The sequence below is a fragment of the Prionailurus bengalensis genome, chromosome C1 (assembly GCF_016509475.1).
Source record: "Prionailurus bengalensis isolate Pbe53 chromosome C1, Fcat_Pben_1.1_paternal_pri, whole genome shotgun sequence".
Taxonomy (NCBI): domain Eukaryota; kingdom Metazoa; phylum Chordata; class Mammalia; order Carnivora; family Felidae; genus Prionailurus; species Prionailurus bengalensis.
In genome coordinates this window covers 128,052,324-128,077,275 of record NC_057345.1, presented here as the reverse complement: position 1 = coordinate 128,077,275, position 24,952 = coordinate 128,052,324, and the positions used below count along the sequence as shown (strand labels likewise).

General features: G+C 37.0%; 1 protein-coding gene across 3 annotated transcripts in view; it reads left to right on the top strand.

The window, feature by feature from the left end:
• DARS1 (aspartyl-tRNA synthetase 1) overlaps window positions 1-24,952 on the top strand; it is a 64,551-nt gene that overhangs the window by 17,458 nt on the left and 22,141 nt on the right. The window lies entirely within an intron of this gene.

The following is a 24,952-nucleotide window of genomic DNA, read 5'->3' as shown; positions in this document are numbered from 1 at the left end:
TTAATTTTATTATATCAGCAATATCTGCAGTCTGCTTTAAAAACTCCAGTGCTGTTAATTACATCAATTCACTGAGGAACTCAGTAGTATTTATAGTACTGGTACAGTAGCCCCACCTCACCCTGTCTCCCAGTCCTGCTCCCTAGAGACTTCCATCTCTTTTATCTGTATCTTTTGGTGATTAGGTTTGCTGATTTCATCTCATAGACTGTAAGAGTGTATGCTTGTGGGGTACATATTCAGCTAGCTTTTTAAGGTCAGACTGTATCCTATGAAGTGGGACATAAGTAAGCTTAGTCCCTAGAAATGAATTTTACACAGAGAATCTTCTCTGAATAGAGACCCTGCAAACCGTAGACATATATGCTAAATTATATTTAATACACTGGAAAATACTGGGAAAAAGTCAACTTAAAATCAACAGATAACCTTGATGGCTTTTGTCTTTTACATATTAAATTGGTTTCTGAAAACTAATAAATGGAGCTGACAGTTTTATATAGAATATGTGTTTCCACTAAATTGCATTAATAACCTTAGTGTTACATTCCTGAAGAAAATATTCTAGTCTGAAAATCTTTTGAAAATCCCATTTACCCTTAGTAGTCACTAAGAGACGTTATAATGACAAAAGGACAATGGATTCATTTGATGTCTTTAGAAGTAAACACATTCAAATAGTCCATGAATAGTTATTTCTTATTATTTTGGATCTTTTCAAACTTCTGGGACTTGATGAACAGCAGTTAACCATATCAGAGGTCAACCAAAGCCTAATAGCTAGCAGAGCTACTATGTCCTCATATAAATTAAAGAAAGACTTTCATTTAAATGATATAGTGTAAGGATGATCTTTTTTTTAGACAAGGCAAGAATTTAGATAATGTAGTCTGGATTTCATAATCCTAAAGTGGAACTCAGTCAAGATCTAGATGTAATTCAGCTTAACAGTTCAGTTGTGACTTGGATTTTTTTTTTTTAAGCAAAGCACGGTATCTATTTTTACTTTCCTGCCCCCTAAAAAATAGGCTTTATATAATTAGTAATGTGTGGGAAAAAATGATTTCATAATAGAGCTATTGCAAATTATAAAGCCTTTGGCTGGTTATAGGCAAGTAAATGGAGCCAATTTTATACAATAGGCTTAACATGTGGTACTTTGGTTATAATTATTTAGCTTTTGGCACTACTCTTATGTTAAGGTGTCTAGCCTGAGTAATTAAGAGTAAATGTGTTAATAACTTTTGCTACCTCGTGAAAGAGGAAAATTCTCATGACTAAGACTCTGTGTGGTAAAAAATGATGAGTTGTTTTTTTTTTTTATTGAAGTATAGTTGACATACAATGTTACATTAGTTTCAGGTGTACAACATGGTGACTCAACATCTCTATACAGAACGCTATGCTGACAGTATCATTGACTATATTCCTTACACTGTGGCTTTCATCTCCGTCCCTTAGTCATTCCATAACTGGAAGCCTGTATCTCCTTCTGCCCTTCACCATTTTTTACCCATCCTCCCATCTCTCCACCCACTCTGACAGCTACCAGTTTGTTCTCTATGTCTATGGGTCTTTTTCTGCTTCTTTTGTTCATTTATTTGTTCATTTGGGTTTTTTTTTTTTAGATTCCACATAGAAGTACAATCATGGTATTTGTCTTTCCCTGACTTTTTTCACTTAGCATAATACTCCTCTAGGTCCATCCATGTAAAAATGATAAGTTTTTAATTTGTGTGGTTGATCGATCATTTTTTTTAGGAACATGATTTCATGTCCCTGATAGGTCAGTCAGCTTTTTTTATGTGACTATAGATTGTACTTCTCAGTACAGAAATTCTGATCTTTCTTAGTTATAGAAGTCTAAGACAGCATGTCATTTCTAATTTTTTTTAATGTTTATTTTTGAGAGCAAGAGAGACAGAATGTGAGTCAGGGAGGGGCAGAGAGAGAGGGAGACCCAGAATCCGAAGCAAGTTTCAGGCTTCAAGCTGTCAGCACAGAACCCGACACTGGGCTCAAACCCACGGACCATGAGATTATGACCTGATTCGAAGTCGGATGCTCAACCGACTGAGCCACCCTGGGCACCCCTAAGTCACGTGTCATTTCTGACAGACAGCCAGTATGATCTTCAATCAAAAGTGCTAATTTTTAAAGAAGAAAATCACAAACAGAAAAATTTTACTTTGAAAATTACCTGCTCTTTACATGAATAATAAATCAAGTGAAGTTGTAATATGAATTCTAAAGAACTTTCAGAACTTTTTTAGGAAATAGATGTGTTGGTTTTGTTCTTCATCCTTCAAAATCCTTTTCCTAAAAATTATGTGTACTTGCTAGGCTTATACAAACTATTTCATTTAAAATGAGTATTCAAAAAAAATAAAATGAGTATGTAGGGGCACCTGGGTAGCTCAGTTGGTTAAGTGTCCAACTTTGTCTCAGGTCATGATCTCACAGCTCATGAGTTTGAGCTCCTTGTCGGGCTCTGCACTGACAATGTGGAGCCTGCTTGGGATTCTCTCTTTCTCTCTCTCTTTCTGCCCGTCCCCCATTCGTGCTCTCTCTGTCTCTCTCAAAATAAGTAAATAGGGGCGCCTGGGTGGCTCGGTCGGTTAAGCGTCCGGTTTCAGCTCAGGTCATGATCTCGCGGTCTGTGAGTTCGAGCCCCGCATTGGACTCTGTGCTGACAGCTCAGAGCCTGGAGCCTATTTCAGATTCTGTGTCTCCCTCTCTCTGACCCTCCCCCGTTCATGCTCTGTCTCTCTCTGTCTCAAAAATAAATAAATGTCAAAAAAAAAAAAAAATTGGGGGCGCCTGGGTGGCGCAGTCGGTTAAGCGTCCGACTTCAGCCAGGTCACGATCTCGCGGTCCGGGAGTTCGAGCCCCGCGTCAGGCTCTGGGCTGATGGCTCGGAGCCTGGAGCCTGTTTCCGATTCTGTGTCTCCCTCTCTCTCTGCCCTTCCCCCGTTCATGCTCTGTCTCTCTCTGTCCCAAAAATAAATAAAAAACGTTGGGAAAAAAAAAAAGAATTGGCAATAGACTTTTAAAAAAAAAGAAAAAAATAAGTAAATAAACTTTTTTTAAAAATACAAATAAGTGAAATAAGTATTCATTGGCTCCATTGTGAGAGCAAAGATTAAGGTAGCTCTCATGCACTTATCTTTGAGATCTTTGGTGAGCTGGCACTTCTGTAAAACAAGAATCTATAGTGTGATTTTTATTAAATAACAATAAAAAGAAATTACTCTATTTGACATTAACATAAGATAATTTTTATAACTTGCTGTGGTCTAATTATACTCACATATTATTGTTATACCATTCTCCAAAAACCTTAAGGTCCCGAGGACTTTCTGTCCAAAATTTTACTAAAATTTTTTTGGGAGGATGGAGCACCTGAGTGACTTAGTTGGTTAAGCGTCTGATTCTTGGTTTCAGCTCAGGTCACGATCTCACAGTTTGTGAGTTCGAGCCCCACATTGGGCTCTGTGCTGACAGTGCAGAGCTTCCTTGGGATTCTCTCTCTCTCTCTCTCTCTCTCTCTCTCTCTCTGCCCCTCCCCTGTTTTTGTCTCTCTCTCAAAATAAATAACTAAACTTCAAAAAATAAAATTGTTTTGAGAGGAAAGTCTTCTTTTTGTCTCTCTGAATGAATTTTCCAAGGCATTTGGCCTTTTTTTTTTTTTTTTTTTTTGGCATCTTTTTAGTGTTCTTCTTTGTAATTTCTGCCACATGTTAGTTGGGTTGGAACAAAAGTCCAATAATTTATTAAATTAGTTTTTTTATTAAAAAAATTTTTTTAATGTTTCATTTTTTTTAAGAGAGAGAAGAGACAGAGTACGAGCTGGGGAGGGGCAGAGAGAGAGGGAGACAGAGAATCCAAAGCAGCCTCCAGGCTCTGAGCTGTCAGCACAGAGCCCAACACGAGCTCGAACTCGTGAACCACGAGATCATGACCTGAGCTGAAGTTGGACGCTTAACGGACTGAGCCATCCAGGTGCCCCTAAACTAGTTTTTATTGAGACATACAAATTCTTTTTGCTCTTTCCTGAAATCTATACTTGCCAGAGGTTTATTTTCCAGTGGTATTTTTATCCAAAATATTAAATGGCTTCCTGTTTCCAACCATATGCTATGTTAATTCTGCCTGTTGATTCCCTCACTACAGTGTTACTTCCCACTACTTCCCCATATACACTCTTCATATTGGGCAGATTCTCTGTATCTGCGATGGCCTCTCTTTCTCATATTTTAAAGTTTCACTTTTATTCATTAAATCCTCTGTCTTTGTCACTTAGCTTAAGCCCATGTCCTTCATGGTCCTCATTGATTGGTTTTTCTTTTCTTTAAGGTCCATAGATATGCTCTCAGAAGGCTGGAAGATTTTTTTATTTTTTTTAACTTCAGTTTTTTTATTTTTGATGATTATCTTAAAGTTATATAAGGGTATTTTTCCATATCATTTTAAAGGCTAACTTATAGCATAACTGCTGTGTGAATTCAGAACTTTTCATGTAGCATTTACTGTCATATTTACAGTTGTGTTCATGCCAGCTGAAGCCAGATGATATCCGTGTTCTTTACTAATGATGATTTCACTGTAGTTTTGAATAGCTACATATGCTGAGAACAAGTTGGATTACTAGGTGGTACTTGATAGTTAAGAGGCATCCTGAACTTTTCTGTTGTGGACTTGGGGTGCCTGGGTGACTCAGTTGGTTAAGCGTCCAATTTCTGCTCAGGTCATGATCTCATGGTTCGTGAGTTCGAGACCCACATCAGGCTCTGTGCTGACAGCTCAGAGCCTGGAGTCTGCTTCGGATTTTGTGTGTGTCTCTCTCTCTGCCCCTCCCCCTGCTCACGCTCTGTCTCTCAAAAATAAATTTAAAAACTTTCTTAAAATTAAAAAAAAAAAAAGCCTATGCCATTCAAGCAGATTTATGGAATCCTATTTTTGTCTATATAGGAGCAGCAGATCACTAACAGTATAATAGTTCCCATTGCAAGGAAAAATGTTTCTATTTCCAGTTCTGGTAATTACCATACTAGATACCTGTTTGATTCAGATTTCAATTAACAATGCTGCATTATTAACTTTCACATGAATAAGATAGTTTCATAAAATTATCAACTGATACTTTATTTAAATTGTCATTCTTGGATTCCTGTTTGCAAATTTTTGGTTAATTATGGGGTCTAATTGTCCAGAACCAACCTCAAACTTACCATTTTATGTAATGGTGAGCAGACATTTTTGACATTACTGATAATAAAGTAAAAGTATAGAAACAGATTAAATATAGAACTGGATCTGAGACTATAGCTCTACACAGTAAACCAAATGTCAGTAATTTAGTTTTAGCAGACTTTAATATTGTTATCTGAATTTTGTTATTTTTAGTATTTGTTTTCATTTTGTTTCAAAGTTCATTTTGATTTAAAGTTAAGGGCTGTATCTCATAGCTGCAAAGGTGACTTCCCTGGTCACTGAGGCAGTACATCCATGTTGCGATTACCTATAAGTTGTATATCTTTCTTAACATCTACTTAACATTTTTCATTTGTACCATTCTTTCAAAGACTGTAATTTGGTACCCCCCCCCCCACAAATAAATAAAAATAAAGTTAAGGTCTATACACAGTGGAAAACAGTGTGGAAGTTCATCAGAAAGTTAAAAATAGAACTACCCTAGGATTCGGCAATCACATTAGTAGGTATTTACCCAAAGAATACAAAATACTAATTCAAAGGATATATGTACTCCAATGTTTATAGCAGCATTATCTACAATAGCCAAGATATGGAAGCAGCCCAATTGTCCATCAATTAATGAGTGGATAGAGAAGATGTGGTATGCGTGTGTGTGTATTGTATGTGTGTGTATACACACACACACACACATATTATACAGACAATGGAATATTACTCAGCCATTAAAAAAAGAATGAAATCTCACCATTTGCAATGACATGGATGGAACTAGAGGGAAATAAGTCAGAGAAAGACAGATACCATACAATTTCACTCATATGTGGAATTTAAGAAACAAAATAAATAAGCAAAGGAGAAGGGGGAGCAAACCAAGAAACAAACTTTTTTTTTTTTTTTAAAGTAGGCCCAGTGCCCAACAGGGAGCTTGAACTCACAACCCTGAGATCAAGAGTTCCTGTACCGACTAAGCCAGCCAGGTGCCCCACAAGAAACAGACTCTTAACTATAGAAAACTGATAGTTACCCAAGGGGATGTGGGTGGGGGGTGTGTTAAGTAGATGATGGGGATTAAGGAGTGTACTTGTGATGAGCACTGAATGATGTAGGGAAGTGTTGAATTACTATATTGTACACCTGAAACTAATATTACACTGTATGTTAACTACCTGGAATTTAAACTAAACTTAAAATAGTTAAGGGCTATAAGCATATAGCATTCATACTACTTTTATATTTGAAGTTTTTTAAGTAATATGATAAAAGTGATTAAAGTGAGTCCCTGACATCGTTTATACCATGAAAGAGAGCCCACGTAGTAGTTTGAGAACCATTGGTCTGTGCCATATTGAGTAGTGGCTTAATTTTTTACCATGTATATTTTGAACTTATTCTTGGGGTTTTGGTGAAGACAAATGTGTTAACAAAGTAAATAATTTAAACCATTAACTTTTACAAAGCACCTATGGGCAGCTGGGTGTAATAGAGAGCCAGAGAGTGTAGAAACTTGGCTCCCCACTAACTAGCCACATGATTTCATAAATTGTTTTCTGTATGCTAGTCTTACTCCATTCTTTACAGCTCAGACCCTTCTTTAATAAACATCTTTATTTCCATTTGCCTGGGAAATATAAAAGTCTGAGACTGAGTGATAGTACTAATTCATTAAAATTGAAGTTACTCGACATATAAACCAAGTTGTACCTACCCCAGAATTGGAATACACATTTTTATTATCAAAAGGTAGTTCGTTATTTTTAAAACTACCTAGATAATTTATGCTTTGGGGGTGCTATTTTGAGTTAACTGGTAAATATATGGTTTCTCATGTTTGGGAATTTTGAATTCTTTGCCTCAACGAATTGTATATTTAATTTACATCATTGATGCACTTTATGTTGGTGCATTACTTAAAGAACTAGTGTGTAGCTACTTAAAAGGCCCTTTTTTTTTTTAACTAATCTTTTATTACACCTTTCCCAAGATTTAAAAATTATTAATTTGAATATGGGTAGTTATGTAGATCTTGTGGGGCACACTTCTCATTGAGTAATGTATTAGTAAGATTCAACAAATTATTTCTGACAACCAGAAAGCTAACAAATTTGTTGCCAGTTTTGCTATAAGCCTTTCATATTCAGATTTTTAGGTTTGTTGATATAAGAATATGTAAATATGCAAAAAGAAAAGTTTAAAATAGTGGGTTTTTTCACCATTATTGATTTTGGAGGAAGAGGAGAAGGGAGTAATAGGAATAAGATGGGAATAGTTTTGAAAGATGAGCTGATAACTATCTAAAATTATAATTGTGATCATCACCTAGCGCTCACCAACTCCCAGGTTTATCCCTATTACTATTAAGTAACAATCAGCATATATTAAGATATAGGAATTCTTAACATATTTTAAGCCTTTAATATGACAGGCTGATTTGATAAAAGCACTTTTTTTTTTCAAGTTTATTTATTTTGAGAGAGAGCACAAGCAGAGGAGGAGCAGAGAGAAGGAGAAAGAGAGAGAACCCCAAGCAGCCTCGCTGCTGTCAGCAGCAGAGCCTCATGCAGGGCTGGAACTCAAGAACCACGAGATCATGACCTGAGCCGAAATCAAGAGTTGGATGCTTAGCCTACTAAGCCAACCAGGCGCCCTAGTAAAAGCACTTTGAGGGTGTTAAATATGTGGTCCCTAAAATAATGTGAAATAAAAGGTAAAAACCACTGTTCATACAAAGGTTATGCTGTTAACATTCCATCATTATCTTGGATATATTGAATAGATTGTGTGAGTAATGATGAGAAGTATACTCTTCAGTTACCTCTGTTAACTGGTAGCGTATATTTCTTAGATGAAAGGCCATGGAAGGAAGTCGCCACGCCCCCCCCCCGACCCTAATACACACTCCTAGACTTTCATTGCACGTGAAGTATTATTTTTAATATTTAAGAAACAATCTGTAATTAAAATTCAGTATAGTGACTGTCCTTTCTTTAGCTTGCCAAGCTTTTCGGTGGCAATCGTGAATTTTTATCCTCATTGGAATGCAATACATCAGTCTGATGTACAGGGAAATAACAGCAATATTAATAGTATTCCTTATAACATAACAATAGCAGCAGTAATAATTAACTATTACTATCTTCTGAGCTGCAAAATGCCATACTTGCACTTCGTCTCTTGATCCTCACAGCAGCACTATGAGGTATAGACACTTTTTCTTTATGTCTGTTCATTTTTACAGTTGAGGAAATTGAAATTTAAAGTACCAGGTGTTTTGGCTAAGGTCTCTTGACTCTAGGGCTCACGCTCCCCCTATGTCTTCATGCTTCTCGGAGATAACCTAATGATACCAGTCTAAAGCTTAGAATAGCTCACTTAGAATACAACCTTAATACACTTAGAATACAACCTTAGTGTCACTGAAATGTGTTGAAGACTGGGAAATGCTTTGTTTCAAAGTATTGCTTTTTCCTCAACAGTATCTTCTCTATTTTTTTTTTTTAAGCTTATTTATTTTGAGAGAGAGAGTGTGTGTGGGAGAGGGGCAGAGAGACAGTGGGAGAGAAAGAATCCCAAGCTGACTCTGTACTGTCAGTGCAGAGCCTGATGTGGGGCTCGAACTCACAAACTGTGAGATCATGACCTGAGCTGAAGTCAGATGCTTAACTGACTGAGCCACCCACGTGCCCCTTAACAGTCTTTTCTAGAGTATGCAGTTTATTCTGGTATATTCTCAAGGAGTGGATACCTGTTAGGGTCCCTGGGTGGCTCATTTGGTTAAGCATTTGGCTCAGGTCATGATCTCACAATTGGGGAGTTCAAGCCCCACATCGGAATCTGCGCTGACAGTGCAGAGCCTGCTTGGTATTCTTTCTCCCTCTTTGTCTGCCCCTCCCCCACCCTCTCTTTCTCTCTCACGTAAACTTAAAAAAAATTTTTTTAATAAAAAATAAAAGAATAGATAACTATTTTGTTTCTTGAGGGTGACAGTGACTTTTAGTCACCTGAGTTATTGAAAACCAAAACTTTTAGTCACCTGAGTTATTGAAAACCAAAACTGGTGAAAAATAGTAATTTTGGTTTTAAAAGTATAACTGAGTAATAAAAAAGTATTTTTATGTTGAGTCATAAGTTAATGTTAAAAATAGTTCAAAGGAACAATTAAATTTTTTTCTAGTCATCATTAATACTAATGAACTTGTCTCTTCTGCCATAAAGCAGTAGCTGCCTTCCTAAGGAGTCACCCCATTGTTAAAAAGCATGCTATAAAAACAGTGCAGGGGAGGGTGGTAGTTAGAAACTAAAGAGTTTAATGTTTGCAAAGAATTATTTTTCTTGAATAATTTCAATATGAAAATATTTGATAGCTATAATTATAAACATGAAATCTAAAATCCACTAGGCATATTTAATAACTGCATCTACTTTTGCTTAATCGTTTGTCTTTTTTATCATCAGCACTGCCACACAGTGCATCTTACACATTCTTAGCATCTTACTCTCACTGTGAGAAGTAAAACAGTCACTCAAAGCAACTGTGTGGTGAATGCAACTGATGTGGAAAATAAAACCGTAAATTCTGAATTTTTTTTAATTTTTTTTATGTTTATTTCTGAGACAGAGACAGAGCGTGAGTGGGGGAGGGGCAGAGAGAGAGGGAGACACAGAACCAGAAGCAGGCTCCAGGCTCTGTGTTGTCTGCACAGAGCCCAACGCGGGGCTCAAACTCACAAACTGTGAGATCATGACCTGAGCCGAAGTCGGTCGCTCAACCGACTGAGCCACCCAGGCGCCCTGATAAATTCTGAATTTAAAATAAGAATTTATCCTTTACTGAGATTCTGAACACAGGAAGGAAATGGAAAAGTTTGGCTGGATAACTGATGCTGTTCCTTGACACACTGGGCTCTTTATTACACAGTTGTACGAACAAAAATCCTCTTGTAAAATTGCTCTGTTGTCAGCAGGTAGGAGATATTGGGACATTTGCATGTGGTTGTCCTTCAGGGTTAACTTTTTATAAAGATAGTGCTAATATTCAGTTCTGCTGTTCTGCTAATATAACAGATACTTTCCTAAAAATCACCATGCTTTGCAAAATTATGCAATAAAAACCTCAAGGTTTTGCGGAAAATGGGTTAATAGCATAAAGGTCAAAAACTTCATCAGTGACATAAAAAAAAGAACCTAATTTTTTTTAAATGTAGGTAGAATAGCTTGATACATGTCAAATAGTTGAGAAGTACATAAATAATACTATAATAAGTGTCACATTGTATTTTTTAATTGAAGTATAGTGGACACACAGATGTTGCATTAGTTTCAGGTATGCAGCATAGAAATTGGATACCTCTATGCTATGCTCACCACAGTGTAGCTATTGTCTGTCACCATGCAATGCTGTCACAATACCGTTGACTTTATTCCCTGTGCTCTTTCATCCTTGTGACTTATTCATTCTGTAACTGGAAGCCTGTACCTCCCATTCTCCTTCACTTATTTTACCCATCCCTCCACCCTCTCCCCTCTGGCAGCCATCAGTGTGTTCTCTGTATTTATAGGTCTGATTTACTGTTTGTTCATTTGTTTTGGTTTTTAGATTTTGCATAGAAGAGAAGTCATACAGTATTTGATTTCTCTGACTTGTTATCAGCACTTTGTCTTACAAAAAATATACTGTTCTTTGTGGAAATGGGTGTCAGAGAGTTGCAGTTTATAAATCATTTTGAAGTGGTAGAAGGAAGGCTGTCTGAAACCTGAAGGCACATTATACCACCAAACGTGGCTTATAACATAGATGTTTGAGGTGTATGTGTTTTGAGTTCACCTGAGTACAGTTGTCCATACTGACCTTGTGTTTTCACTCATGAAATCTGACATAGGCAAGCACAGACTTCTCATTATGCTCACATTGATACCTAATATATGAGTTGTGTTGGGATTAATTCACATTTCAAAACAAGTATTATAGCTAACATGATGGTACTCTTTAAAGTTTGAGATAACTATGTTTGCCCAGTGAGTGGGTAAAAACATGGGTCTTATCTGTTTAATGGCTGCTGATGTGTGGGGTGAGGAAAAGAAAGAAGTGGAAAATTACTTCAGAGTTTCCAGTTTGAAACACTATGTGGAAATGACACCATCAATCTGGACTAAATTCCCAGGATGGGCTGGGACTAAACACGACCCACTCTCTGGAGCTGTGATGCACTCACCTTCTCTGAGAGCACCTTGCCAGATAGAGTAGATACTGAACGGGGGTGGGGTTCTGTTTGCCATGAAGAAAAGGAGAGTGGGTTTGGATAGGCAGCTGGCAGTATCACCTAAGTTTGTCTTTGTTAAGTAAATTGGAGAGAAGTTCCAGCCTTTTGAGTTCATGAAGAGTCCAAAGACTGAAGGTTGTTTTACTCAAAGCCATTTTGTTTTTCTGGCTGACGGTATCCTGTCCCTCCCATTTTAAGTCAACTCATTCTAAATGTTTTTAGGTGTCCGTTTGGAATACGTTGGCCTTAAAATTCCTTTTCTTCCACTAGTTTATCATTGCTTTATTTCAAAAGCTCACTTCTGTGGCTGCCGCTTGGATTTTGCCCCTTAGAACTTAATTTTAAACTCCAGTGGCCATTCTCTCTAACCATAATTTTCATCTTTTTACCTGTCCCATGTCTCTTAATCTTCTGTTGGACCTCATCAAGACTTCTGATCTTTTTACCAGTCTCCCTGTTTTCTCCTTCTTCTTCTGTCCTCTTCTGATCTCATGCAAGCCATTTCCATTCCCAGAACTGCCCTCACTGCATCCTTATCCACTGTTCCCCCTTCTCTTTGTTTCTTTTGACCTGCCCCCCATAGATTGCTGATCCCATAATCTAACACAAAGGTTAAGGAGTAGATTGTGTATTTGTGGCACAACAGTTGATTTTTATTCCTCAGCTGGACCTAGTGGAATGTATTCTACTTTATAATGAAAATAGAAGTTTGTAGGCTGCCTATTTTCCTTGTTTTGTTGAACTCTTCAGTATCTTATTCCTCTTTATCCCTTGGTTTCTAAGTATAATGAAAAAAGAAAAATTTGGAGAACACTAGGAGTTCCGTTGCTTAATATATTGTCAGCCTTGTATTATGCTTAAAAACAGCACATGGACAGCAACAAATAAATTCTGGTGGACTCTTACGTAAATAAAGCAAAAATCCTTTCTTTACTAATGCATTCACTTTAGAAAGGTAGCAGCTTAGTGAGTCAGCCAACCACCCATTCTGCTAGAATCTTTGGTTTGGAAAATAGCATGCTTAGAAATACGGCCATAAGATAAAAGCCATTTCTAATCCTTGGTTAATTTTCATACTGTCTTAGATCAGATCTTATATGTGAAATGCTTGCAATTATCTTTCGTACTAGAGGAGTGCCTAAGGACTGTTTATTTATTCTCAAGGTGTTTCCATTTTGAATAGTGTGCTACCCTGAGAGACTGGACATTTAAAACATGTGAACTCCTATACAACAAAGTGGCAGAAATAATGGTATTTATATGTTAATTCCATGAGGCCCTACATTTAACTCTATTCCCTCTGGCCATATACCAGGTGGAAAAAAGCAAGGAGTCCACTATTAAAAATATCAAATCAGATAGTTCCAGCTGGGGTTTCCCAGTCATTTAAAAGGCAAAATATGAGGTCACTTTTAATATCTTAAGTAGGTAACTATCTTAGCATTTACTTTAGATATTAAATCTGAAGTGCTTATCTTTCCCTTACTAACTAGATTATACCACTAGCAGTTTTTAGCTTTTGAATATATTCCTTAAGAGCAACATTGGCACTTAATATGAGGTCAGTTGCTTTCCCCACTTATCTTTTCTTAGGAATATCCAATTCATCAATATACTAATCTGAAAAGTTGACTCACTAATTGGATTTAAGTGCCACAGGACTCCTCAGCACATTATTTTAATCAATTTGTTGGAAGGATCAATTTTCTCATGGTTGAATGCATATAAAAATGAAGCAACTAAATGAGCTACATAGGAAGGTTGGCACATCTTATTCCCTAGAGATCTTTAAGAAGAGGTTCTTAATTGTGTATCCAAAATGGTTTGTGTTCCTTAAATGAATTTGTCTGGAGCAGGAAGATGGGATACCTATCCAGGCCTGTGTTTGTGGATCTCCATCTTAGGTTGACATTACTCTTCTAACCTTAGTATTAGTAGCTGGTGTTTAAGTTGAAGCAAGAAGTCATCCCTTTTTTTCTTAAAAGATTATATTTTATTTAGTACCATCTTAAAGTAATGAACAGAGTAGTCTTGTATTAGTTATGGTTGAGTTTTGTAAAGACAAAATGTTTGTAAAGGTTGCCCTAGAGGCCTTTTTGTATTGACTGCTATTAAGTACTACAGTGAATGTAAAACATTGTTTAAAGTTTCAAGCTGAAGTTATAGTAACTACTGTAAAGGGCTATGGTTATTTTGAATGGCAGGGTTAAAGTTAAAAATTGAATTTTGGTATTTGTGCTTCTATAAAACCCCTCTTCCCACCCAGCCTAGAGATATTTGGATTCTGAAAAAAAGGCTTTTTCAGACTGCTAGTTGTACATATAGGTGTTTTATTTTCTTTTTCTTCATATTAGTCATTGTGGTTAAGTGATTTATTCGTAGCTGGTGAGTCACAAGTGTGTTTTTCATTCTGTGAGTCACCTCACTGCATACAAGTTTGTGCATTTTCTTTCCTTTCTAGATCTTTCATCTAAAAATAGGTATTTTATTTAGTTGGTAAGTTGAAATTTCAGTTTGTTACATTAGCTTTTGTAACTGTAAAATATCAAATAATGTTCAGAGGAAATCTCACTGGTTTAGAAAACTTATTTAGTACCTCCTCTGGTCCAGGCACCCTACTGGGCTTGGGTATACAATGGCACATTATCACATAAGGAACTTAATTTGGGGAGATGGCAAAAATAGATTAACAACTGCATACAGAGACATGCTATAGGTGCTGTGATGGAAGTTTGTGAATATATCATGTATAGTTGAGGCCCAGAGAGAGGTGGGCATGTGAGTACTCCTTGAGTATCATATAGATAAGTTGGTGGAGGTAGGCTAGGTCATTACACAGCTGTAGATTGCAACTCTATGTTTGTTTATTTTTGAAGAGAGAGAGAGAGAGAGAGAGAGAGCGCGCATATGTGGGGTAGGGGCAGAGGAAGAGGGAGAGAGAGAGAATCTTAAGCAGGCTCCACACCCAGAACGGAGTCCAACATGGGGCTCAGTTTCACAACCGTGAGATTATGACCTGAGCCGAAACCAAGAGTTGGATGCTTAACCAACTGAGCCACCCAGGCGCCCCTGATTGCAACTCTTTGAAAAACTGCATATAGATGGTTTATACTTCTTTGTTAGATTGAGATATTTATCTATTGAAGGAGAAACAGAACTTTTACATTTGTTTTTGTCTAGTTCAACATTTGTTTTGAAAACTTTAATGAAGTGCTTTAAAATTAAAGTAGGTCTAAAATCAAAAATTCTCAGTTTATAGGATTAATTTCTAAGTTAAATATAATTTTAAGTAATAACATCATATTGTTTTATACAAAGATTCTGATGAACCTCTATTGAGGCTGGCAATAATAGCAGGACATTAAGATGCATCAGTGTTACAAGTGGATAGTACAATTCTTGGGCAATATGAAAACTATTTGTGAAGGGCCTGTTATTTCCAGTTGACTTCACATAAACTATAAAGGAATCTGGCAGCTCGTGAGCTTCTACAAATGAGAATGTATTATTTCAGAGTGAGCTGATGATGTATTCGGAGTATTTAGAATTTGGTGTAATTCATTGAGTCTGTAACAGAACAGAATACTCTAGTGCAGTAATCAGTACATGATCTTACTGTTGTGTGATCTTAGGCTACTTACTTGACCTCTGACAGAGTCTAATAAGTTTTCTCAACTATAAAACGGTGGTAATGCCTATCTTGTAGGCCTTTGGGAAGTTTAAGTGAAGTGGTATATGTGTAAAGCACTTCACACAGGAACTGGAACATAAAAGGAAATTGGTCAGTGATGTGGGAATAATAATACTTTAGGTGTTTATATATATATAAATCAGTTTTGTTTGAGCTGTAAAAATGAAACTCTTACTTCTTCAGCATTAAAAAAAATACAGAGGAAAGTGAACAAAACTACCATAGAAGGACAACACAAAATTTATGAAGCATTGCATATTTTTTGCAAAGGAGAAAAAATTTGGAGGTGTATAGACCAAGTAGTAAACCATGATTATAAGAAGAAGAGGTTGGGTATATGATGGGAAAGTTAAACTTAATTTTAATGATTATTTAACATTAGAATTTGTAACAATAAATAAGTATATTCTTTTATAATAAAAAAGTTTTTGAAACAATGTATAAAAAAGCGTTTCAAAAATAACTTTAAAACATAAGAGCAAACCCTGCCATTTCCCATCCTTCACTGGTGAGGGGCAGTTGGTGAGTGTGAATTGGAGGTGATTCTTCTTTGTTCTTCCAAGACAACTTGCTGGAGTCAGCACCTCACACTGGGACCCAGCAACAAGAGGTACACAAAGTACTTCTTTCCCAGATCTATTTCTCTGTGGTTGAAATGCACAATGGTGATCTGTTTAACTAAAGTCATGTGCTGTTAAATACTTTTTCACCTGTGGACTGTACAGAAATGAAACTTTCACTGATGGACAGTAAATCACCTACCCAACAGCCTTTCTCAATGTTTATGATTCTTGTTTTCTTATCTCAGTGGTCTTCACAGTATGATTTGCTCAAGATTATCCATTGAAAGAAAGAAAATAATTAAGCTGCTATTTATTTCCCTTCCTTCCTTATCTAAAAAGTAAGAAAGAGTTTGAGTTTTTCTAATAGTTCATTTATAGATAAACCCTGGGCCTGTCACTTGGATAGCATCTCAGAAGGTCACATGTCGCATATAGTATGTGAGGTCCCTGAAGCAAGACTGCAGGATTCCAATAACAAAAAGGAGCTAACACTGGTACCCTAACTCTGGTTCACTTTGGCGTATTGTAACCAATTGCAGTTTATTGTGCTTCATTTTGGTTTGGGGCATTATATTTACTTATTTATATGTATTAAAATGATAGACTGACTCCCAGAAAAAGGACAGGTGGCTTAAAAAACATTCAACCAAGGAGACCACAGATTGAGGATAAAATTTAAACATAAGCACAAATGAGAAAATGTTAACACTAACACATGTATACTCTTAGAGTGAGATCCTTGTATCAGCTGCATTCTGCAGTTTGTTTTTTTTTTTAATGATAATCTAATCATATTGGGCAAGATGTCCGTGCTCCAAAATTGGGAATTATTGGGAAGACTGTGTAAAGTATGGATCTGCATTCACTGTAGCTAATTATGAGGCGTACCCTGAATTTACGTTTGTATAAGTATAATAACCTACATTTAGGATTACATGTATATAATTTTAAGATAGATAAAATATATACATATTGGGGTATGTACCCTTAGATTTTTTTTATTGATAGAGGACATCAAATTACCAAAAATGTTTGGAGACAGCCACTTAACCAATAGTTGATATATTAATTATATCTGTCTGTATTAATCCTGTATGTAAGGTTAATCTCTATCTGTATTAACCCCATAGTTGATATATTACTCTCTCCTTTTTGAAACATGTTATTCCTTGCATCTCTAATGCCGCTCTCTTTTATTTACTTATTATTATTATTATTTTGTCTCCTTACTTCCCCCATCTAGAGTTCTATCATGATCTTTGGCATTTCTGACAGGTAGTAAACAATAGGTATAAATGAGATTGCCCCCCGCAAAAAAAAAAAAAAAAAAACTTATGTGACAAAACCAAGAAGTAATTCCAGATAAGTTGTTTTAAGATTGTTGTAGGCAGTGCTGTTTTTGAGATGTGTTTATGGTCCCTACAACCTTTCCCTGAACAGTCACTTTGAAGAAGAATTCAGTATTCACTTGAATGGGAGCACTTGGGTGGCTCAGTCAGTTAAGCGTCCGACTTTGGCTCAGGTCATGGTCTCACGGTTTGTGGATTTGAGCCCTGCGTCCGGCTCTGTGCTGACAGCTCAGAGCCTGGAGCCTGCTTCAAATTCTGTGTCTCCCTCTCTGTCTGTCCCTCCCCCACTTGCACTCTGTCTCTCTCTCAAAAATTAACATTTAAAAACAAATTTTAATATTCACTTGAATGGATAAATTCTGCTGTGTTTGATATTAAATCAACCCTAATATTTCATAGTCAAATTTTGTATATCTTCCTTTAAATTTCTTTTTTTTTAAGTTTATTTATTTATTTTGAGAGAATGAGAGCACAAGTAGGGGAGGGGCAGAGAGAGAAGGAGAGAGAGAATCCCAAGCAGGCTCCATGCCACCAGTGAGGAGCCCAACACAGGGCTTGATCTCAACAAACCACGAGATCATGACCTGAGCCAAAATCAAGAGTCAGATGCTCAATCAACCAAACTATCCAGGTGCCCCTTAAATCCCTTTACAATGCATACTACACAGTGGAGATTTGCAGTGTGTATGTGATAAATACAAATAAACTTTCACTTACTTCAGAGCCCTTTTTTAGGATCAGATGAGAGCTTTGAACTCAAGCATTTTTTTTTTTAAGTTTATTTATTTTTGACAGAGACAGACTGTAAGCATGAGCTGGGGAGGGGCAGAGAGAGAGGGAGACACAGAATCTGAATTCTATGAGGCTCCAGGCTCCAAGCTGTCAGCACAGAGCCTGACGCGGGGCTTGAACTCACAAACTGTGAGATTGTGACCTGGGCCAAAGTCGGACGCTTAACTCACTGAGCCACCCAAGCGCCCCTCAAGCATATTTTTTAATTTTATAAGTTTTTAAACTTCAGATTGTATTATTAGTCAGCTGTTGGAAAAAAAACTCCTATGTAACAAACCACCTTAAACTTTGTAGCATGATATCACTACCCAAAACCATCTACAGATTTTGTGCAATCCCTGTCAAAATCTCAATGACATTGTTTGCAGAAATAGAAAAATTCATCTTAAAATTCATGTGGAATCTCAGAGGGCCCTGAATAGCCAAAACAGTTTTGAAAAGGAACAAATTTGGAGGACTTACATTTCCTGATTTTAAAACTTATTACAAAACTATAGTAATCAAACGTATGTAGTACTAACATAAGGCTAGACACATAACCCAATGGTATAGAAGAGAGACCCCATAAATCAGCCGTGGTATATATGGCCCATTGATTTTCATCAAGTATACCAAGACTTCTTAATGGGAAAGAGACCATCTTTTCAACAAATGGTGCTGAGAAAACTGGATATCCATATGCCAAACTGGATATATACTGTACACCAGAAATAAAAATAATTCAAAATGGATCAACTGTCTAAATACAAGAGCTGAAACTAGAAAACTCTTAGAAGAAAACATAGGCCAAAAATCTGTATGACATTGGATTTAGCAGTGATTTCTTAGGTATAACACCAAAAGCAGAGGTAACAAAAAAGCTAGATTAATTGGACATCATCAGAATTAAAACATTTTGTGCATCCAAGGGCACTATCAAGAGAGTGAAAAGATAACCCACAGAATGGGAAAAAATATTTGTAAATCATATATCTAATAAAGAATTAATATCCAGAATATATAAAAACTCCAATAACTTATAACAACAGCTCAGTTCCAAAATGGACAAAAGACTTGAATAGACATTTCTCTAAAGAAGATATACATATGGCCAATAAGCACATGAAAAGATGCCCAGTATCACTAGTCATCAGGGAAATGCAAACCAAAACCACAATGATATCACTTCATACCCATTGAGAAGACTGTTACCAAAAAAAAAAAAGAAAAGAAAAAGAAAAATAATGAGTGTTGGTGAGGATGTAGAGAAATTGGAACCCTCATGCATTGCTGGTGGAAGTGTAAAATGGCACTGCTGCTGTGGAAACTATGGTGGTTCCTCAAAAATTTAAACATAAAATTATCATATGATCCAGCAATTCCACTTCTAGACAGATACCCAAAAGAATTGAAAGCAAGGCCTTAAACAGATACTTGTATGCTATTATTCTTAACAGCATTATTCACAATAACCCAAATGGAAAACAACCTAAATGTCCATCAGCACAGGAATGTATGAATAAAATGTTTTATGTACATATAATGAAATTTTATTCAGCCTTAAAAAAGAATGAAGTTCTGATACAAGCTATAACATAGATGAACCTTGAAAACACTGTGCTGGGTGGAATAAGTCAGACGCAAAAGGACAGATATCATGGTTCCACATACCTGAGGTACCTAGAGTAGTTAAGTGCATACAGACAGAAAGTAGAATAGAGGTTACCAGTAGCTATGCTTGGGGGGAGGGGTGGAGTAAATGGGGAGTTAATTATTTAAATGAGTACAGAGTTATATGATAATAAAAAGTTCTAGAAATGGATAGTGGTGGTGGTGCCACTGAATTAAACACCTAACAGTGGTTACAATGGTAAGTTTTATGTACTGTATACTTTACCAACAGTAAAAATTTTTTTAGGGGCACCTGGGTGGCTCAGTCAGTTGAGTGTCCAACTCTGACTCAGGTCATGATCTCCTGGTTCACAAGTTCAAGCCCCGCTTGGGGCTCTCTGCTGTCAGCGCAGAGCCGTCTTTGGATCCTCTGCACCCCCTCCGGCCCCTCCCCCACTTGCATGCTCTCACTCTCTCCCTGTCTCTCAAAATAAACATTAAAAAAAAAAACTTTTTTAAAAACTTGGCAGCATACAACAATAAACCTTGATTTCTTGCTCTTATATTTGAGCTAAAGCTCAGCTCATCTAGGCTTGTTTTGAAGCTGTGGTTTGTGTCCTGGTCTGCTCCTTGTGTTTCTCAGTTTCCTTTTAGGAATGATCTTTAGGGATGATCTTATGGAGAAAAGCAGGAATGCTAAAGGGCAAGTTCAGCCACACAAGTGTATTTCAAACCTTTACCGGCATCATATCTACTGACATATAAACCAACTCATATGGCCAAACCCAAAGCCACAAGACAAAGAAGTACTTTCTGTATACTTTGAAGCCATGGCAAAGGTGTGGATGAATACTTATCATAGGGGAGCAAAGACTTGAGAGTAAGAATTCAGTGCACTACAGAGATAAGCTAAGAACTTTAAAAATGTTTTGGCAACATTGAAGACTAAGGCATTACTCATTAGTACATTATTTTAGACTATGAAGCTTACCTCCTTCAAGTACTGAAACTGTTCTAACAATTTTTTAACAGAATCTTTGAAGTCCTTTTTTTTTTTTTTTTTTTAACATTTATTTATTTTTGGGACAGAGAGAGACAGAGCATGAACGGGGGAGGGGCAGAGAGAGAGGGAGACACAGAATCGGAAACAGGCTCCAGGCTCTGAGCCATCAGCCCAGAGCCCGACGCGGGGCTCGAACTCACAGACCTCGAGATCGTGACCTGGCTGAAGTCAGGCACTCAACCGACTGCGCCACCCAGGCGCCCCTGAAGTCCTCTTTACACATTCTTCCTTTTTAAGGTTTGGGGGGGGAGGGGCAGAGAGAGAGGGAGAGAGAACCCCAGGGAGAGAGAATCTGTCAGCACAGAGCCCAACATGGGGCTCAATCTCATGAACTGTGAGATCATCACCTGAGCTGAAATCAAGAGTCGGACGCTTAACTGACTGAGCTACCCAGGCACCCCCAGTTTTGAGTTTTTTTTTAATGACAGGGCCATTACTATGAGCATCTATTTTAGTTTGTTGCTTTTTAGATAATATAGTTATGAAAATTGATAACAATTCAAGATTGATAACAACTACAGATAATAAAAGTGCCCCTGAGGTTATTGGTGAGGCCCTAAGTAGTAAACTATATGGCAGTCGTGGTAGAAAGATGGGATTTTATTCCTTCAGATACCTGAGTACTGTTTGTTTTTCTCCGAAGTTGCATGTTTTATAATTGAGTTATTCATACATTGTATCATTTGTTTAAAAAAAAACTTGAGGGGCGCCTGGGTGGCTCAGTCGGTTAAGCGTCCGACTTCGGCTCAGGTCATGATCTCACGGTCCGTAAGTTCAAACCCCGCGTCGGGCTCTGTGCTGACCGCTCAGAGCCTGGAGCCTGTTTCAGATTCTGTGTCTCCCTCTCTCTCTGACCCTCTCCCATTCATGCTCTGTCTCAAAAATAAATAAATGTTTAAAAAAAAAGTTTAGGGGCGCCTGGGTGGCGCAGTCGGTTAAGCGTCCGACTTCAGCCAGGTCACGATCTCGCGGTCCGTGAGTTCGAGCCCCGCGTCAGGCTCTGGGCTGATGGCTCAGAGCCTGGAGCCTGTTTCCGATTCTGTGTCTCCCTCTCTCTCTGCCCCTCCCCCGTTCATGCTCTGTCTCTCTCTGTCCCAGAAATAAATAAACGTTGAAAAAAAAAAAAAGTTTAAAAAAATAAATAAATAAAAACTTGATAGCCAATCAAAATATTTTTATAAAATACTTGATATAAAGAATGATGCTCTTTAAAATTTTATTTTATAAAAACAATTTAAGTTAGAAGTAAACTATTAGGGGTGCCTGGGTGGCTCAGTCGGTTGAGCGTCTGACTTTGGCTCAGGTCATGATCTCACGGTTTGTGAGTTTGAGCCCCGCGTTGGGCTCTGTGCGGACAGCTTGGAGCCTGCTTCAGATTCTGTCTCTGTCTCTCTGCCCCTCCCCTACTCGCTCTCTGTCTCTCTCTCAAATATAAAAAATAAAACATTAAAAAAAAATTTTTTTTTAAAAAGAAGTAAACTATTAAATTGATTGTTAGCAGTTTCTAGTGGATAACATGAACAGGATAGCCTTATTAGGGTATTTTTAATATCAAGGCTATAACTAATTTAACTTATTTGTAGAGTGACTATTTATAAGCAGGGTCAGAAGGGTGGTTGGAAAATGGAAGAGGTACAGAACACAGCACAGTAGTAATGTGCGTTGGGAGGTGGTGATAATAATAAAAATAGCTGACTTAGCTCTTCGAAAGATGTGTTTAATTTACTTCATCCATTTCTTCTACAGTCAAATAGTTCCCAGGAGTTCCTCTGCTTTCCACCATGGATTTTTTTTCCTGCCATATCCTCTAAAAACCCAAGGCTTTTAGTTGTCTGTTAGACATACTCCTCTTTCAAAATAAGATACAGTGGTATATTAGTTTCAGAATGTAAAGCTGAAACCTTAATAGGGTCTCTATATGACAGCAAACTATACTGTATATACTATAAAGTATTAAGCCATCTTAACATACAATATCAGTTAAAATCATATAAATTAGACTTTTTCTAAAAGTAGAATATCATCCTTCTAGCAGTAGCTTATTCAAAGATTCCTATCCCTCTTCCATTGACTCTAGTTATACACATACATACACGTAAAACCCTCTATAACCCTTTATTAATGCGGACTAGAAAGTTCTGGTCTGATTGTTTTCTACAAATTTGACTCTTTGTTTTGTTTTAATGTATTTTACACTGAATTCATTCGTGTCTACAAATAAATAAGGTTAGATGGATATAGATATGGATGTAGCTGTAGTAGGGCTAAATTATCCAAGGTTTTAAAAAATCATGGAATGGTGTTACTAGTATCAAAAGAGTAATAATAAAGAGTATTTAAAGAGTATCTGTTAACAGCGTATAGCTGCTAGGTATAATAAGAAGATAATACTGAGATTGGAAAGCCAAAAAAAAATTATAAGCATCCTCTGTATCTGGTTAATTCTACCTTCTTTCTGATTGGTTCAGTAGACTAATTTGTGATAGAAGTTTATCTTTGGCCCTAGTTTAAGAATTAAGTTAGGTTTTCAGAAGTCCTTTTTGTGAGTTGTTTGGTACTAGAAATGATGCTTAAAATGGTGGTTATTTTTTTCTCTAGCTCTTCAAGTATTTTATCATATAATATTGCTGAATTAAATAAAGTACTAAAGGTATACTTAGACTTAGTTACAAGTCTCAGGTCCTGGATAGAAGAAGCCATCTGGTACTTTTGAGGGAGAAAGAACATTTTGTTTTCTTTAATTGGACCGTTAGGTAGGGCAGAGTGTCTGATCACACCCCAGCTTTTTTTCTGAAAGGATATTAGCTTAGTGCTCAATCTTGAGAGTAGTTTAACTTGAGTAAGCTTGAAGATTTTCTGACTAAGGAGTCAAGGGGATGACCCAAAAGGGGCAGGATCATAACAGGAATGTGGCAGAGTGGAGCTCTAGTTGGGGCCGGACAGGTTACTCAATGAAGCACAATGTGATCAGTAACGAAAAGCCTTCCTCATGGAGACGTGTGAGATAAGCAACAGAATTCTCACGAAGGCTGTATCAAGTTTACTCATGCAAACAGAAGTGACTGGTAGGTGGAAATCACACTGAAGGAAGATTCAGTGACCCTAGATTGCCAGTGTTAGAAAACCCTTTAACAGTATGCCACAGTAAATTCTGAGTTTCTTCAATGCACAAGATTTTAGCTAGTAATTAGGTACTAGTTCTAGTGCAGGAGACTTAAGAGAGTGCAATAAATATCTATGCTGTTGGTTTGTTTTTTTTAAAGTTGGTATCAGACACAATAGGATTCTAAGCAGTATGGTAAAGTGAAAAAAGGAAAATTTTTCTTCCTTTCTTCACCACTTTGCTCCTATTATCCTCATTTTGATCCTTTCCAACCCTGAGCAAACGTTCATTGAAACGGATTGTGGTGTTCTCGTGGGTAAAATAAGGATTGTTGGATTTCTGGAATCTTGTCAGATGGCACTACAACTACTAAGGACACAATTCCTTAGAATAAATAGAGTTTTCCTGTGAAAGTTAAATCTTGTCTTTTTTTTTTTTTCTTTCTCTTTTTTTTTTCTTTTGTTTTGTTTAGATTCTTGTCATTTGTTCTGCAGGATTCTAGGTTGGAACTTGAGCCATGAAAGGTTAATATAAAAGGTAACTGGGGCTTATGACATAGCAGATAAACAGTTGAGTCCAGAACAGATTTTCCTGATACATGTTTGCCCTTTGTATTATGCCAGCTGTGTCAGGAACTCCACTCTCTCCCAGTTATCTTGCATTTTTCTTCCTTCCTTCTCTTTTCACCTTACTTCAGCAGCTCCAGTTACCCCCCCCCCCCCCCCCCCCCCCCCCCCCCCCCCCCCCCCCCCCCCCCCCCCCCCCCGCCAAGAGTTTTAATTGGTAGTTTTACATTGATAGTTTTGGCCAGTTGAGCCGCCATGATGTTCTCCACATCACTCTCCAAGAACTGAAAGTTAAATCTTAATCCTTTTCCACAAATGTATTATGATACATTCTGTCAGCACAATAATATACACAAAAGTAAAACTGATACATTTTGTACAGGAACCACCATTTGGGATTATACCCTTTCTCCCTTTGTTATGTACTAGAGATCAAAAAATAATCAATTGGTGAGTTCAATAATCTACCTCATCTATTTTATATTTCAGAATTTGAGTGTCTTATGTTCAGAATTCAAGTTTGTTATAAAATTAAACTGCATAGGAGACCCATTTAATGTATATTGAGCTTCATATAGACATCCTTAAATGGGATTGCACAATGCTATAGGCTGTCTGCCATAATTCCAATGACAGTGTGTACTCAGAAACTATAGGCAATGAGGGCTTAATTGCTGCAACCTAACTTCTTTTTATTACCTTGAAATACTTTCAGTTTACCTTCTTTTATTATTTAATTCCATTACATACCAATAATTGCA